This window comes from Lissotriton vulgaris, chromosome 2_1 (genome assembly GCF_964263255.1).
Source record: "Lissotriton vulgaris chromosome 2_1, aLisVul1.2, whole genome shotgun sequence".
NCBI lineage: Eukaryota > Metazoa > Chordata > Amphibia > Caudata > Salamandridae > Lissotriton > Lissotriton vulgaris.
The window spans coordinates 1,937,355,795-1,937,370,768 of NC_141687.1; positions in this window are offsets into that span (position 1 = coordinate 1,937,355,795).

Genomic DNA, 14,974 nt, shown 5'->3' on the forward strand with positions numbered 1-14,974 from the left:
AGATTCTGAATTGAGGAGCAGCTTCCAACTCCCTGGCCAGCAAACATTGCCTGTGGTCACAGAGACCTTATATAGGCTGCTATTGGATGCTACATGTGTGCACTGATTGGTGGTTGCATCTGGTGTTTCAATTGGATTAGGGTTAGTGTTTTCATTGGTTGGGTATTTGAGGGTACTGATTGGTTCCTGGGTCAGTGATTCTATTGCTGTAGGGCTTAGGGATAGTAATCTGAATATGGATAGGTTTAGGGGTTCAGAATAGTTCCTGGGGCTCGGCTTTCTATTGGATTTAGGTTTTCTTGTGTGATTGGCTGTTGGGACTAGGGTTGGGACTAGAGCTGGGGTTAGGCTTTCGTTTGGACATAGGGCTTAGGGTTTCCTGTGATTGGTTGCTGGGAATAGGGTTGGGGTTAGAGTTGGGGGTTAGGCTTACTATTGGACATAGGGTTTAGGGTTTTGTAACTGATTGGGTGCTTGGAATAGGTCTATGACTGGATGTAAGGTCTTGGTTCTGGGGTTTAGGGCTAGTGTTGTGATTGGATGGGGTTAGGGCTAGGGTTCCCATAGCCCTGATTACTAGGGCTATATAAAGCCAGGGCTTAGGGCGCCTCAGCCCGGGCATCGAGATTAAGGGTGGAGAGGACAAGGATGAATGCCTGTTTGAGCCTGTTGAATACTGGTTGGGAGTAGGGCCAGAAATGCTGCCCAAATATACAGTCAGAAGCACACACCCTACACCATCCACATCCACTACTAGAGTAACATACTCACAGCACATGCACTCTACTCATTTTCTACAAACTAACCCTATACAACATTCTATGTCTCAGTATCCACTACGGAACCACACAAACCACACCTATACACCCTTCTATCCCAGCTACCACACATTTGCACCATCACCTACAAACAGTACACAACTCTATACTATAACACTAGCCAATCCACTTAAGAATAACACAACCCAATTCCACACCACGCTGGATATATCCCAACCAGGCACACACTCCCTGCTCTAATTATACTTAACAGACCCATTTTTGTCACTAACAAACCTTTACTCAGCCTTCCATAATTTCTTGAACGAACACCCCCCTGTTCTTTTGCCCACTGTTAGAAATGGGGGTCTCTAGTTGGCAAGGGCTTTCACCTTTGTACACGTAGGGACCCTTCTTCCTAGTCAGGATAAGGGACTTACACTCCTACCATAACCCCTGCTCACTCCCTTGGTAGCTTGGCACGAGCAGTCAGGCTTATCTTAGAGGCGTGTGTGTAAAGCATTTGCACATAACCAACAGTTATACAGTGTAAGCACAACAAAGGGACACCACACCAGTTTAGAAAAATTGCCAATATTTTTATATACAAGACCAAAAATTATAAGAATCCACAATACAGTACTTAAAAATATACAGTTATCAAAATACGCTTTAAAAACAGTTCCTTAGTGGCCAAGATGGCGACCTAGGAGGACGCAAGACCCGGAGGCTCCCCGTACCGAGCCCTCTTCTCGAGCCAAATCCAGCATAAATATCCCCATCTAAGCACCAATACTGGTGGGGAGTTGAGGCGAGACAAGGAGCCCAACATGTGAGCAGCCTCGGAGGCCAGGAACCCCAGAGGGACCCTGTAATGGTCCGCAGCTTGCAGCCGCAAAATGGCGCCCTAGCTGAGCGAGCATCGACGCAGATGAGATCGAGCCCAGCCGTGGGGATTACAAGGCTCCAGTGGCAAACCAGAGACAGCAGACTGCCAGCCTCAGTGAATAGTGAGGGGGCATCAGCAGCGGTAAAGCAGCGTAACTGAAACTCTGGCAGAGCTCCAACAGTGGTGAGCGGCAGTAGGGTCGGAGGCGCGAAAATTGAGGTCGTTCTGTTGGGCCTTGGAAGGCGCTCACGGACGCCACTCAACTCGGCGGCGAGACGGGGACTTCAGCGTCGACCCTTGACAGACGTCCATCGGCGGAGGCAATGCAGAATGGGAGCCGGCGACCCTAAGTGAGGTCGCGCTCAGGAGGGCCACACATCCGCTTCGGAGGGGAGGTGAGGAGGCAGGAGTCCGCTAGGCCTCAGCGCATAGGCCCCGGCGTGAATCATCGAGCCTGCAGGAGTGCAGAGCGGGAGCGCCGATCCAGGTTAGCGGCACTCGGGGGGCTCTCAGAGCATCACCCCAAGGGCGTCGAAATAGAAGAAGGAGAGGTGTCCCACCAAAAGTGGGAGCGGCGGCAGGGCAGCCTCAAGCACAATCTAAAGGCATCAGGGGTAGTAACTGAAGGGCCCCCAGGCTCAGAAGAGAAAAGTCTGAGAGAACAGCTAGGCCTACGATTTTTACCGGCACACAGCACCGTGGGCCCCAGTAAGCTCTTCCTCAAGACAACTGCAGTATAGGTCCCCAGGCTCAGAAGTAAACGCCCGGGGGAACAGCTGGGCCTACGCTTTTTTTACCGGCACTCAGCACGCGTCACCCCAAGACGACAGCAATGAAGACTCAGAGCAGGTAAACCCCTGGCAGCAGTGCATTCAGCAAGGGCGAAATACTTGCCATGGAGGAGAGGAGCGGCGGCAGGAGGCCGCGAATCACAGGCACACAGGGGACACGCATAAGAGGAAGCAGGATCCACATACCAAGATAGTAGCACCCCAAGACACGCAAAAGCACCCCAGAAGCCTGCGTCAAGCCTGTACGCGTGGGTCTTTGCTGCAAAGGGTGCTGCGGAGAGGAGGCTCGTGAGAACAGCAGGACTTCAAAGTGCACTCACAGGGCTTAGGCAGAGGACGAGGCCAGCTCTCGCAAAGCCCAGCAGAGTGCAGCGGTGCAGGGCCACCCTAACTCCAGCATCATCAACAGGACCTAGGGAGGGTAAAAAGACATGGACGCCACTGCCGTATGGTTCAAGATGCGCCACCTTGTATCACTTACCTTACGGGACTCCTTCAGACCAGCAGGACCCACTCCTGAGAGAGGGCCATACCAGATAGATTGAGCACACACCTGCACCAGAGCTACACCCACCTGTCGCTCGGCGGTTCGAAGTGCGGTGAGCCCTAGATTCTCTAAGTGTCCCTTCCCCCAAGAGAGAGCACACGCCTGGCTCGGAGGTTGACACAGCGTTGCTGCACAAGCTCTTGGAATAGGTGAACAGACCAGATACAGCGGAGTAGGGCCTGAGGTACAAACCCTCTCGAGGTTTCAGCGATCTGCAGGAGCAAACCCCCCAGTGGGAGCACCCTACCATGGGCATAACACGGAAAAAAGGGGAGCGCACACTGACAGACATGCTTCTCAAAGGCCCCAACAAAGGAGACAGGGGCCCCCCTCCTCCTCCACCCCAAAGCAGCAGACTGACCACAGGGATAGGGAGGTGCCGATCACTCGGGCATGCCTGGAGGCCCTCTTCAACTCTCTACGTGAGGACTTTCACACGCTCAAACAGGAGGTGGCAGGGGAAGTGAGGCAGATACGTCATGAAGTAGATGGTCTGGGGGAGCGAGTGGCAGCCATGAAGGACAATGATCACACCAGAAGTGAAGAAATGGAACACCTCCAACAAGAACTAATTTGCTTTAAAGACCAGCGGGTGGACCTACAAGCGCACGCCGAAGACTGAGAGAACAGGTCAAGATGCAATAGCATTCGGGTCCGAGGTGTTCCACTGAAAGCAGAGGGAGCTGATGTAACTGAATACCTGCAAGGCTTCTTTCGGGAGATACTTGGCGAAGGTTCCGACTTCAAAGTTTGCATCGACCGTGCGTAAAGAGTTGGACTGGCACGGCGTGCACCCGCTCTCTGTCGGGTCTTCTTGGCCTTCCTGCAATACTTTCCACTAAAGGAGCAGATCCTGCGGGAAGCATGGTGGAAACAAACTCTCCAACACCAGGGGCACACCATGGCAATATTCCAAGACCTATCCGCCATCACTTTTCAAAAATGGAAAGCGTTCAAAGAAGTCACTTCGTTCCTGAGAATACCCTATGCGTGGGGCCATCCCTTCCGCTTGATCTTAAAATGGAATGGGGCGCTGCATCAAAAGAGATCCCTTCAGGAGTCCTGCACCCTGTTGGGTGTTGAGCACGGTGAGCCGGACGCCTCCCCAGATCGCTCTCAAAAATCTTCGAGGGGAGGATGGCAACGGGTGGGCCGAAGAAGACCATCTATGGCAGAACTGAAAGCAGACAGCACGACTATGTCGCAAGAATATGCCTCGGCCCTCAACGCGGTGACTAGGGTCACCTCACCTATTGAATCATTTGCTTTATGGATGGGGACACATCCGCATTATCTTTTAGCTGGCAGGGGGGGTAGGATGAGGAGCCGGGATTGCCGGAGCTACACGCTCGTACAGGTAAACTTCCCCAAATGCCAGCGGTAAGAGTGGGCAGGCTTTGGACTATGGTAACTTGCTTGGAATGTTCAGTTGGGCTTAGGGTGGGGGGAGGAGGGGTAAAGGCTCGCATTTTGATATGAGTTGGGGTCAGGAGGGACAGTTCGGGCCGTGGGGGCTGGTGAGGTTCCAGGAGCAGTGAGTGGGGGGAGGGAACCAGTGTGCCATGGGCGAGAAGGGCCCGGGTGAGACGCCACGCAGGGGTCATCCCCCTAGGGTCATGCTTTCTCCAGGCAGGCAAGCAGGATGATGGGGGCCACCCTGAAAGTTATTACCATTAATTTGAGAGAGGTCAACAATCCCATTAAAAGGCGCACGTTTTGTCGTATCTGGGGAAATCCGGCCCCTTGATATGTCTACTACAGGAAACACACCTCCTACCCAAAGACCGGCATTGGATGAGGTCCTGGGCAATCCCTCAGCAGTTCTACTACTCTAACATTGATAGGAAAGCGGGGGTAGCAATACTATTTGCAAAGCATTTTCACAGTCAGGTGGGAGACAAAGCAGGGGAGATCAGGGGAAGACTGTTAGCACACAATATTCGGGTGGGTGACATCCCTGATTGTATGGTCCCTATATGTCCCTAACTCAAGTCAAGAATCTTTTCTTAAGAGCGCCCTATTGGAGATTATATGTTCCCAAGCTAGGTACATACTCATGGGAGGCGACCTCAACCTGGTCATGGACTGGAAGGCAGATAGATCAGGCTATCGCTTTGGCTCTGTGGGAGCGATCTCACCAGAGGGAAAGGGTTGGATGGGTCAAAGGGGACTGGTGGACTTGTGGCGGGAAGCGCACCCTCGAAATACGCAGTACACATTCTACTCCCACGTGCACCATACTTATGCCAGACTAGACCACTTCAAAGGTTCCTCTGAGCTTCGCACAATAGTAGATGAAGTAGACATTATTTCAGCCGCTATATTGGACCTTGATGCCATGGTAGTGACTATAGGGGTCCCCCGGACCAAGGCAGCGGGGAAAAGGTGGAGACTGTGAGAGGCTCTACTACAAAGGAAAGGGGTAACCCAACAACTACACAAAAGCATCACTGACTACCTCACACTTAATGATCAGCCAGGCTGCACTTAAGGCAGTAGTGAGAGGAGAGCTTATAGCCATCTCAGCGGCGGAAGCCAAAAAACGTAAAGAAAAGAGGGAATCCTTAACAGCTAAGGTGATCGAACTCGAGAGGGTGCACAGCTGCACGGGTGCTCCCAGGATCTGGAGGCAGTTGAAAGCTGCTAGGGCACAGCTAGATGGACTGGACATCGATCACGCCGAATATGAGGCACTGATTGCGGGGGGGGGGGCGATAAAACAGGGCGTCTCCATGCAAGTATGCTTAGAGCTAGAGTCCAACAGTCTAAAATCACAACCCTTTACGACGCTCAGGGAGAGGAGCTGGGTATCGATGTCCAGATAGCTGAGGCCTTTAGAGAGTACTAAGCGTCGCTATACAGCGCAGATCGTTTTCTTGACAAGGCTGGAGAGGCTTACCTGAGTAGGGCAGCTACGACTGCTCTCAATGCAGCTGGCGCTGCCTCGTTGGATGCACCTATCAGGATAGAGGAGGTGATCGGAGTAATATCCAGCCTCAAACCCTTGAAGTCACCCGGACCAGATGGCTTCTCAGCCAGCTTTTACAAAACCTTCTGCCCATTATTAGCACTGCTTCTCACCTGACTTTTTAACTAATTCCAAGAGCCCGGCTTGATACCTTCTGATATGTTAGAGGCCGTTATCATTGTACTACCTAAGCCAGGTAAAGACGCCACCCAATGCGCCGCTTATAGGCCAATCTCTCTACTCAACCTAGATCTCAAACTCTTTACAGGGGTGCTGGCTTCCAGGCTTGGACCACGACTTCCCGGCATCATCGAGCCGGATCAATCTGGCACCATCCCTGGCAGACAATGCAGTGATAACACTAAATGCATCCTACACTTAACAGACAATGCTCACTACACGAGGTCAGACGCCATGCTCCTGTCTATAGATGCTGAGAAGGTGTTTGACAGAGTGGATTGGGGGATAAAACTTTAGCGCACTTTGAAATTGGGGATTGCTTCAGGGCATGGGTTGCCATTTGTTACGATAAACCACGAGCAACGATTCTTGTCAACAGCATATGCTCATAGCCCTTTGACATCCAGTGAGGCACGAGGCAGGAATGCCCGCTATCTCCCCTCCTCTTTGTGCAACATGTAGAACCCTTGGCGCAGAGATTTCGGGACAACCCCAACATCGTTGGTATTTCCTTTGGGGGGGAACCTCACCCAATCAGCTTGTAAGCAGACAATATTTTGGCTGCGCTGGATAAGTCTACACAATCAGTGCCTGCCTTCCTGGGGGAGCTGCAGGCCTTTGGGAGGGTGTCCAGCTTTAAAATGAACACGAGGAAATCAATGCTCCTGCCGTTGAGCTGCAACACACACACAATCCACAATGCACCTTTGGATTAAGGGTGCCTGCAGCTTCAGACATCGATCCCATACCTGGAGATAGTCCTCACCCCATCTACTGAGAAGACAGTTACTCTGAATTACACGAATATCACCTCCCAGGTACAAGGGGACTTAAGGAGATGGCAGAAACATCCCCTATCACTACTTGGGCGCATCGCTGCAGTAAAAATGTCCGTACTACCCAAGCTGCTTGATATCTTTCAAACTATCCCAGCGATTCCTCCCTTGGGTACCATAAAAAGATTACAGGAAGCAGTGCATGAATTTGTATGAGCCGGGAAATGGCCTAGGATTCGGAGGGGCCTATCCTATCGACCTCCAGACAAGGGAGGCCTGGGGATCCCAAACCTACAGCAATACTTCCAGGCGGCGCAATTGAGATATTTGGTTGAATGGAGCCAGCAAGAGTCAGAGAAAAGGTGGCTCTTTCAGGATAGAGAGATGGCGCGAACATCGCTCTGGAAGATACCTTTCCTAAAACGCTCTGATAGACATGCATACCTGCCGGTCAGAGGCAGTGGGAGTGGGAGCTGGGGAGAACCCTCGCGGACAAGGAATGGCAGGCTATATATTATAGGGCCAACCACACAGCCAGGAATACAGCCAGTAGGGAATCAGCTGTGAAACTCGCGACATACAGATATTTGACACCAGTAAAGTTAAATTAGGGCAACCCTAACCCGTGCCCAATTTGCTGAAGAGGATGTGATGAAGAGGGCACATTGACACACCTACTATGGGAGTGCAGGGAGGTGACAAACTACTGGACAGCAGTCCTTAACGACATCGACAAATACTTTGATACAAAATTCCCCGCTTTCCTGCCTACACACTACTAGGACTGCCCAATACACTCACATTCCCACTGAAATCAATCAGGGGGAGACAGATGGGTCTGGCCATGAGCGGGGCTGTTCAACACATCTCATTCCTCTGGGATACACAAACTCGGCCTACCCAAACAGGCTGGCTAAATAAAATATGGTATACATTGGGCATGGAACGCTTTCAAGCCACTCTCATGCAGTCACTGCATCCTTCAACACAGTCTGGCAACCTATTCTGTCACTCCTATCAACGGAATACAACAAAGCTACCTGTTCAAAATATCTGCATCTCTTGCGGCTTACCGACCCATCATCCCCCAAAGACACCCCTGGAGAATAGACAACTGGCTGTTCTCACACATGATAACCTAAGGAGGCAAGGGCATGGCACAACGGTTGGGGGGGTTTCAAAGGGGAGGGATGTTTTTGTTCTTTTTGGGCATTTTGGAGGTGGATACGCGACCATGTAGCAGGAGCCTCGGGCTCACCAGAAACCATGGACACTCGTTACCCCAACAAACTTTTGCTGAATTGCGTCAATATAAGGGGGACGGGTAGGAGTCCCGGATTATTTTCAATGTACCTACATGAGAGTATATGAGAATTGTAATGTATTTGCCTAATGCCAAAATCAATAAAACAAAGTTAAACATAAAAACAGCTCCTTGATGTAGATAGCTCCGTTCGGGGCTATCATGGTATCGTGAGCAAACAAATCCAAACAGTTCAGGCTGGTCGCAGCGTCGTGGACCAACTATGGTGTTGGGAAGACCTGCAAATAGTACCTGTTAGAGATGCAGGGTGCCTAGGCCCTTGCAGTCACTCACGTTGCAGGTCGAGCTCCTGTCTGTTGAGATCAGGAGTGCAGGCGTCGCGGTGCGAGTGCTGTCATTGGCTGACGAACTGGAGTTGATGGTGCCGGCTGCGGTAGACCAAGACGGTGGTGCGGGATGAGGGTCGTGCATCGTGTAACTTTACGAGCAGTGCCCTCGAACCACTGTGAAAGTAGTGGCGTCCATTTCAGCATGGAGCAGCTCCGTTGGGGAGGCCAAGGTGTCGTTGTGAAGTAAGGCGGTGCGGAGTGGCATACCCACAGGTTGCAGTGCTAACAACTGCTCGGTGGCGGCATCCGCAGGCATCGTAAATGAGACTAGGGTCGCAGTGTGGGGTTGCGGCAGTGCTCTTTGCGCTGCCCAGGCTTTGCCGTGAAGCAAGACGGTGCGGAGTGTGGTGCCCAAAGGTCACAGTGCGAGCAGCGGCTTGGTGGCAGCTTCAGCAGGCATCGTTGGTGAGACCAGGGTCATGGTGCGGCATTGTGTTGGTGCCCTCTGCGTTGCCTTCAGGACACAGAGTCAGGCCACAAAGTCGTAGACATTGTCGATCTGCTTTTTTACTGTCGCAGCACAGTCCCCAGTGCTGAGGGCAGAAGAGCTTGAAGTCTTTGCTGATCCTGATACTTCTTGAACAGGGGGCAAGCTCTACCACAAGCTCTTGGAGAAACTAACAAAAGTAGATTGCAGAAACTTCAGTCCAATCCTTTCACTGCCAAAGACAGAAGCAGCCACTGTAGGCTAACACGGCAAAGCACAAAGCAAAATGGTAGTCCCCCCTCACAGCTTCTCCAGCTCTTCTTCTTGGCAGTCTTTTTGATCCATATGAGTTCTAAAGTTCAGGGGTCTAGGTCCCAATATTTGTATCCAAAAATCCTTTGATCCTATAGGCAGGGGGTGTCTGTGCCCAGCCAGAACCAGTTCTGCCTTCTCTGGTGTGATTTTCCAGCAGGGGGTGGAGACTGCACGGTCAGAGGCAGACCAGACCCTTTGAGGTGCAAGGAAATCTCCTCCCTCTTATCCCATCGCAGCCCAGGTCTATTCAGCCCTTTCCTGACCCACCTAGACTATCAGGAGCCACCCTTGCTTCCTAGCCATCTTTCGTCCAAAACTCAGAAAGTCCAGCTGAGGCACACAGGATGACTGAGCAAGAAAATACCTACTTCCTAAAAGTGGTATTTTCAAACACAGAATGTAAAAATCACCTTTACTAAAAGATGCATTGTTAGATTCTGAGTTCAGGCATACTAAATTTTATTTTCACACCTAGTTCCCAGGGCCAGTTATATTTATAAAATGTTGTAAAGAAACTACCCATTCTGTCCTACGGGGAACAGGTAGCTTTGCAATAGTGAAACACGAAATGGACTTAAATTCACTTTCAGGACAGCCCACACACTCCAGGACATGTCTTACCTTTCACATACACGGCACCCTGCCGACATGGGTACTTTGGGCCTACCTTAGAGGCGCCTGACATGTAAGAAAAGGGAAGGTTAGGGATTGGCCAGAGTGTGCACAGGCCAAGTTGACATGACAGTTACAAACTGTGCGCTTACTCTGCAATGGCATATCTGAGGTACCTTTTCCGGGCTATTCATGTGGGTGGCACAATCCGTGCTGCTGGGCCATGCGTAGCATTTGATTCCTAGGGGCTGACAAGAAAACCAAACTGCCAGTCATGGAAACACCAATCCATACTTTACCACAGGAGCACTTGCACCTTACCACCAGTGCGAAAAGTGCACAGAAACACTACGCCAGCAAAAGCAGAGTCAAAACCGTGAGGGCAGAAATTAAAAACTCAGGGGAAACATGCCAAAAGATTAAATTACAGAATTTTGTCTGTTGCAACAAATTTAAATCTGAAATGTCAGGTTTACAGCCATTCATACACCTTAAATTCCTCCAAGATATTTACTGCTTATGTGATTTCTCCATGGCAAACATGGCCACTGTTGCATGCCGCTGAGCGCTCCTAGAACTTTGCCAAAACCTGAAAAAACTTTTGCTTTACTGGCGCAAAGGAGATACAGTGTGCCGTGATGCACATGTTATCAGACACCTGACAACTGGTGCACATGTCTGTTGTCAGGTTGATGCTTTGCTGCAAAGCTTGTCCATCCATCCAACAATCGTGATGCAGTGCTGGAACAGCAACTCTGGCAAAATAGGTCCTAATTGGTACCTTCCATTTTCAGCAGATGGCTGCTACAAATTTTAAGAATCCCACTGATTCCATAAAAGAAAAAGAGAGAAGGTCCAGTGCTAACATTTTTGCCAGCTGCCCATTGTACAAACATGCGGATGGGTGGGTCCGGTCATAGGGCCCCCCTGCCTAAACATGCTCATAATAGTAGGTTGGATTTTCTTCTTTTCTTGGGGTGTTGACACAGGCGTCTTTCATGTAGTAGATGGTATTGGTAGACTCAGTGTGCATTGTGGTGGGGCAGTCACTGTATGCTGTGGTATCTCCAGCTCATTCCAAATCTTCTGCCATTGTGAAGACAAAGAGGTGGGTGAATCTGATGGTGCAGGGTTGCTTTGTGTGAAGATGTCACCCTCTTCTTCCTCATCATCACCTTCCACCATGATCAGACATGGAGCTGATGTTCCCAGACTCTCCTCACCACCACAACCACATTCAACAGGTTTTAAGGTGCTCATTCCACTGGTTTGTGTGGTGCTTTCCTATGGCTCATTTGACCTCCAGTACCATAATGTGTACCAGGCTTACCTCGAGGAACGCTAATGCTGCAAATGTTGCATACTACAATGTGCTCCCCCTCTTTGTTAACTGTAAAAAGTATCAAACTGAGGAGAAGTACTGTTTTACTGATGCGCTGTCAATGTCTGAAGAAGAACTCGAGGTAGGTGGGCGTGCCATTGATTGCCTTTCTGCTTCTCATGAGGTAGTGGTTGATGCAGGTCTCAGCTGAGGCTTTGCAAATATGGTTGCTGGTGGCGGTGCTACCTGTGCTACATCCCTCGGAGCAGGTTGAATAGTCATGTCAGACTTCTAAGTGTCACCATCTACCATCCACTATGACAACCTCGTCATCATCATCGCCCTCATTATCCCTTCCATAAATCGAAGTCTTTCAGGAACTTTTGTTTTCCCTTGCCTCCCCTGTTGTCCCCTTGACTCTACCAGGGTACTCTCCATGCCCATCCCATCATCATCAAAAGTGGTGCTTAGAGAAGATGGTGTAGTTGTACCCTTCCTTTTCCTTGCTGGAGATCTGGGAACCAATGATTTTAAGAGAGGTTCAACTTTTTGCTCAGATGGAAGCTCAATCTTTGACACGGTTGACTATTCCATCTTACTCTCTCGTGTCAGGGCGGTGGGAATTGGAGGCTCGGCCTTGGTCTGGCTGTCCTCCTTCCTGAGGGACCGCACCCAGGCAGTTCGCCTGGGTGACTTCTCGGCAGACCTCCGAAAAGTACAATGCGGGGTTCCTCCGGGCTCCTCCCTTTCCCCTCTTTTATTCAACTTGTATATTGCCCCTCTCATTTTTGCCCTTCAGCAAATGGAGGTCTCCGTCTATAACTATGCAGACAACCTTCAGCTTATTTTTACTTTGTCCCCATACCCAGACTCCATGGTTAAATTCCAGTCTATCATGATCTTCATCCGGGACTGGATGAACTACAACCACCTGAAATTAAACCCAGACAAAACTGAGCTGGTTTTGACAGATGGTTGCTCCAGTCCCTGGACTTCTCTCTTTTGGCCCCCCTCCCTAGGTCCCCCTCCTTTCCAATCTTCCTCTGTGAAAACACTTGGGATTAAGTTGAACGACCAACTCACTCTGCACTCCCAGGTCAGCCAAGTGGTGTCCTCTTCTTTTCTCTCACTCCGCACTATCCGTAAAGTCTCTCGTTTCTTTTCTTTCTCTGCCTTAAAACTTATTGTCCTGGCGATGGTAATCTCTCGCCTAGACTATGGCAACGCCTTATACTGCGGCATGCCGGCTTACAGCATGTGCCGACTACAGCTGGTCCAAAACCAGGCTGCCCGCCTGGTTTATAACCTGGCCAAATTCCATCACGTCACTCTGCTCCTCAAGTCCTTGCACTGGCTCCCCATTCGAGAGCGAGCTCAGTTCAAGATGGGATGTATCACTTTTCAGGCCCGGGTCGGCGCTGCCCCTGCTTTCTTCTCCTCGGAACTCAAAGCCTACGCCCCCGTCAGGGAATTGCGCTCATCCTCCCAACAATTGTTGACAGTGCCCCGCTTTAGGCGTAAAATGTGGGGGGGCACAAAATTCTCCACACTCGCCCCTGCCTTTTGGAATTCTCTCCCCGCCCACCTTAGATCTTCCACTCAATATGCACTCTTCCGAAAGGAGCTAAAAACTTTCCTTTTCTCAGAAGCCTTCCCTCTATAAACTATCCTTTCCTCACTTCCCTCCTAATCTTCCTGATCTTCCTGTCCCTCCAGGTTCAGTACACCACAGCGCCATGAAACCGCCAGGTGAACGCGCTCACTATAAATACTTTAAACTCAAACTCAACTCAAACTCAAACTCCTGTTCGGCTCCAACATTAGGCAAATGTTTTTGTTGCTGGTTGTGGCTGTGGTCCAATTTGCTCTGTTTTCTGAGATGATTATTTACTACTTTGCGAAAGAAACTACTTCAATTCAACATCACTACTCATCGGCATCGACAAGATTGACTGCGTCACTGACAGACATGGTCCTGGGCTGAGGTTGGTGGGGACGATGCTGTTGATGGAGGAGTGCTGCTCTCAACTTGCTCACCAGAGGCCAGTCCTGCAGGCACAACTTTGCCAAGAAAGGTTGTATTCGGCACACCAATGGTGGAAATCTGCCTCTTCTCCTCCCCACTGGCCACTTTCTTGGCTGCACCTTTCTTTGGGGCCATTTTGAACTTGTCAGTTGGTTGTGTACTTAGCTTCACAAGCTGCCGAGATGCCCATGTTGCTTTGTTTTTAAGGGCGATGTCTCTTCTTTTGTGCAACGAAAAGTAAACAATCACATAGAACTTCCGTGAAATGTGGCATTGTTGCAATCAAGTTTTAGGTACAAGCAAACAATATAATTTAGTGTGGTTACTTACGTTATTTTAAATAATTAGCAATACAGTCTAACTATCTATTAGTAAAACCACATCAACATAAACATTTATGGTGTACAGTACACTCAAGATGGATCAGAAAGAGCAACAACATCAACTTACAGATGTAACCACTTTATGTGCATCACGTTGGGATGTGGCACTGAGTGAGGTGCAGATGAATATGGAATAATCCTTAGACGATGTATGCTGTTTTGCAGTGCTCCTATAGCAGACAAGGGGTTGATGCCAGATGTTAGGATAATGGGGGGAAAAGTTTAAATAAAAAAAAATATAAAACTTTTTTTTTACATTTCAATGAAAACAATAAACAAATATAAAAATTTAAACATTTTAAAAAACGAATTAAAGTTAAAAAACGTGAAATCAAAATATTTGAAATAAAAAATGTATAAAGAAGTCAAATGATCCTCAAGGTATAATTTATTAAATTGATATCTCATGGGGGGCACTAGAGAGCGCGCACGTGGCATGGCCGCACTGATGTTAGGCGCCTGCGCTCTGGAACTCTAATCCTACATTTATACTGAGCAAACTGGAAGATATATCGCCAACGAAGGGCGGAAGTGGAAGAGTTACTGCCATACAGACATGACCGAGTGAGGGTTGAGCTGGATTGTGTGCTGGGGCAGTGACACTCTGCAGTGCGGCGGCTGGGAGCAAGGGAGACCGAGGCTTCACTCGAGGTGTGCATGCCGCATGACCGGAAAGCGGCACCGAAGCCTGACGTGGCCGCAATTGATTCGGAGGCTCCAGCGGAGGGTTGCCTCAGGCCGAGAAGCAGCGAGTGCAGTGGAGGTGAGCGGGCGCTGAAAGGTGTACGGGGGGGCGACTGGAGCTGGAGTGCGAGGAGATGAGAGCGCAGAAGCCCTACGGTGCGAGACTCGAGGGAGCGTTGTAAGGGGACCATCTGCAAGTACTCCGGTGCTGGGTAAGAGGCCGGGGGCGAGGCACTAGAGAGGTGGGCCTAGATGGAGATCCTGAACGTCCCTACACCCCCTCCAGAGCACCTCCCCGCGAAGCGGGAAGACAAGCGGCATAACGGCTGGCTGGGACATACAGTACATTTGCCAGTGACTTGGGTTGCCACGACATGCAGGGTGTGGAGAGTCTGGCGCTAGAGCAGAGGTGTTTGCAGCAAGCAGCACTGGGAGCGTGAGAAAGGGTGACGACCGCCCATCAGGGCCGCCACACGAGGGGCTGAAACTGAAGACGCAGAGGCCCGGGAGGAGTGAGTGCACACCACGAGGTACAGAAGGGGACACACACGCCTGGTCCTTTCCAGAAGGCATACTTGGATAATCACTGTCTTCTGTCCACGTTGGGTGCCTGATTCCTACTCTGGGCGCGACCGGACATATTA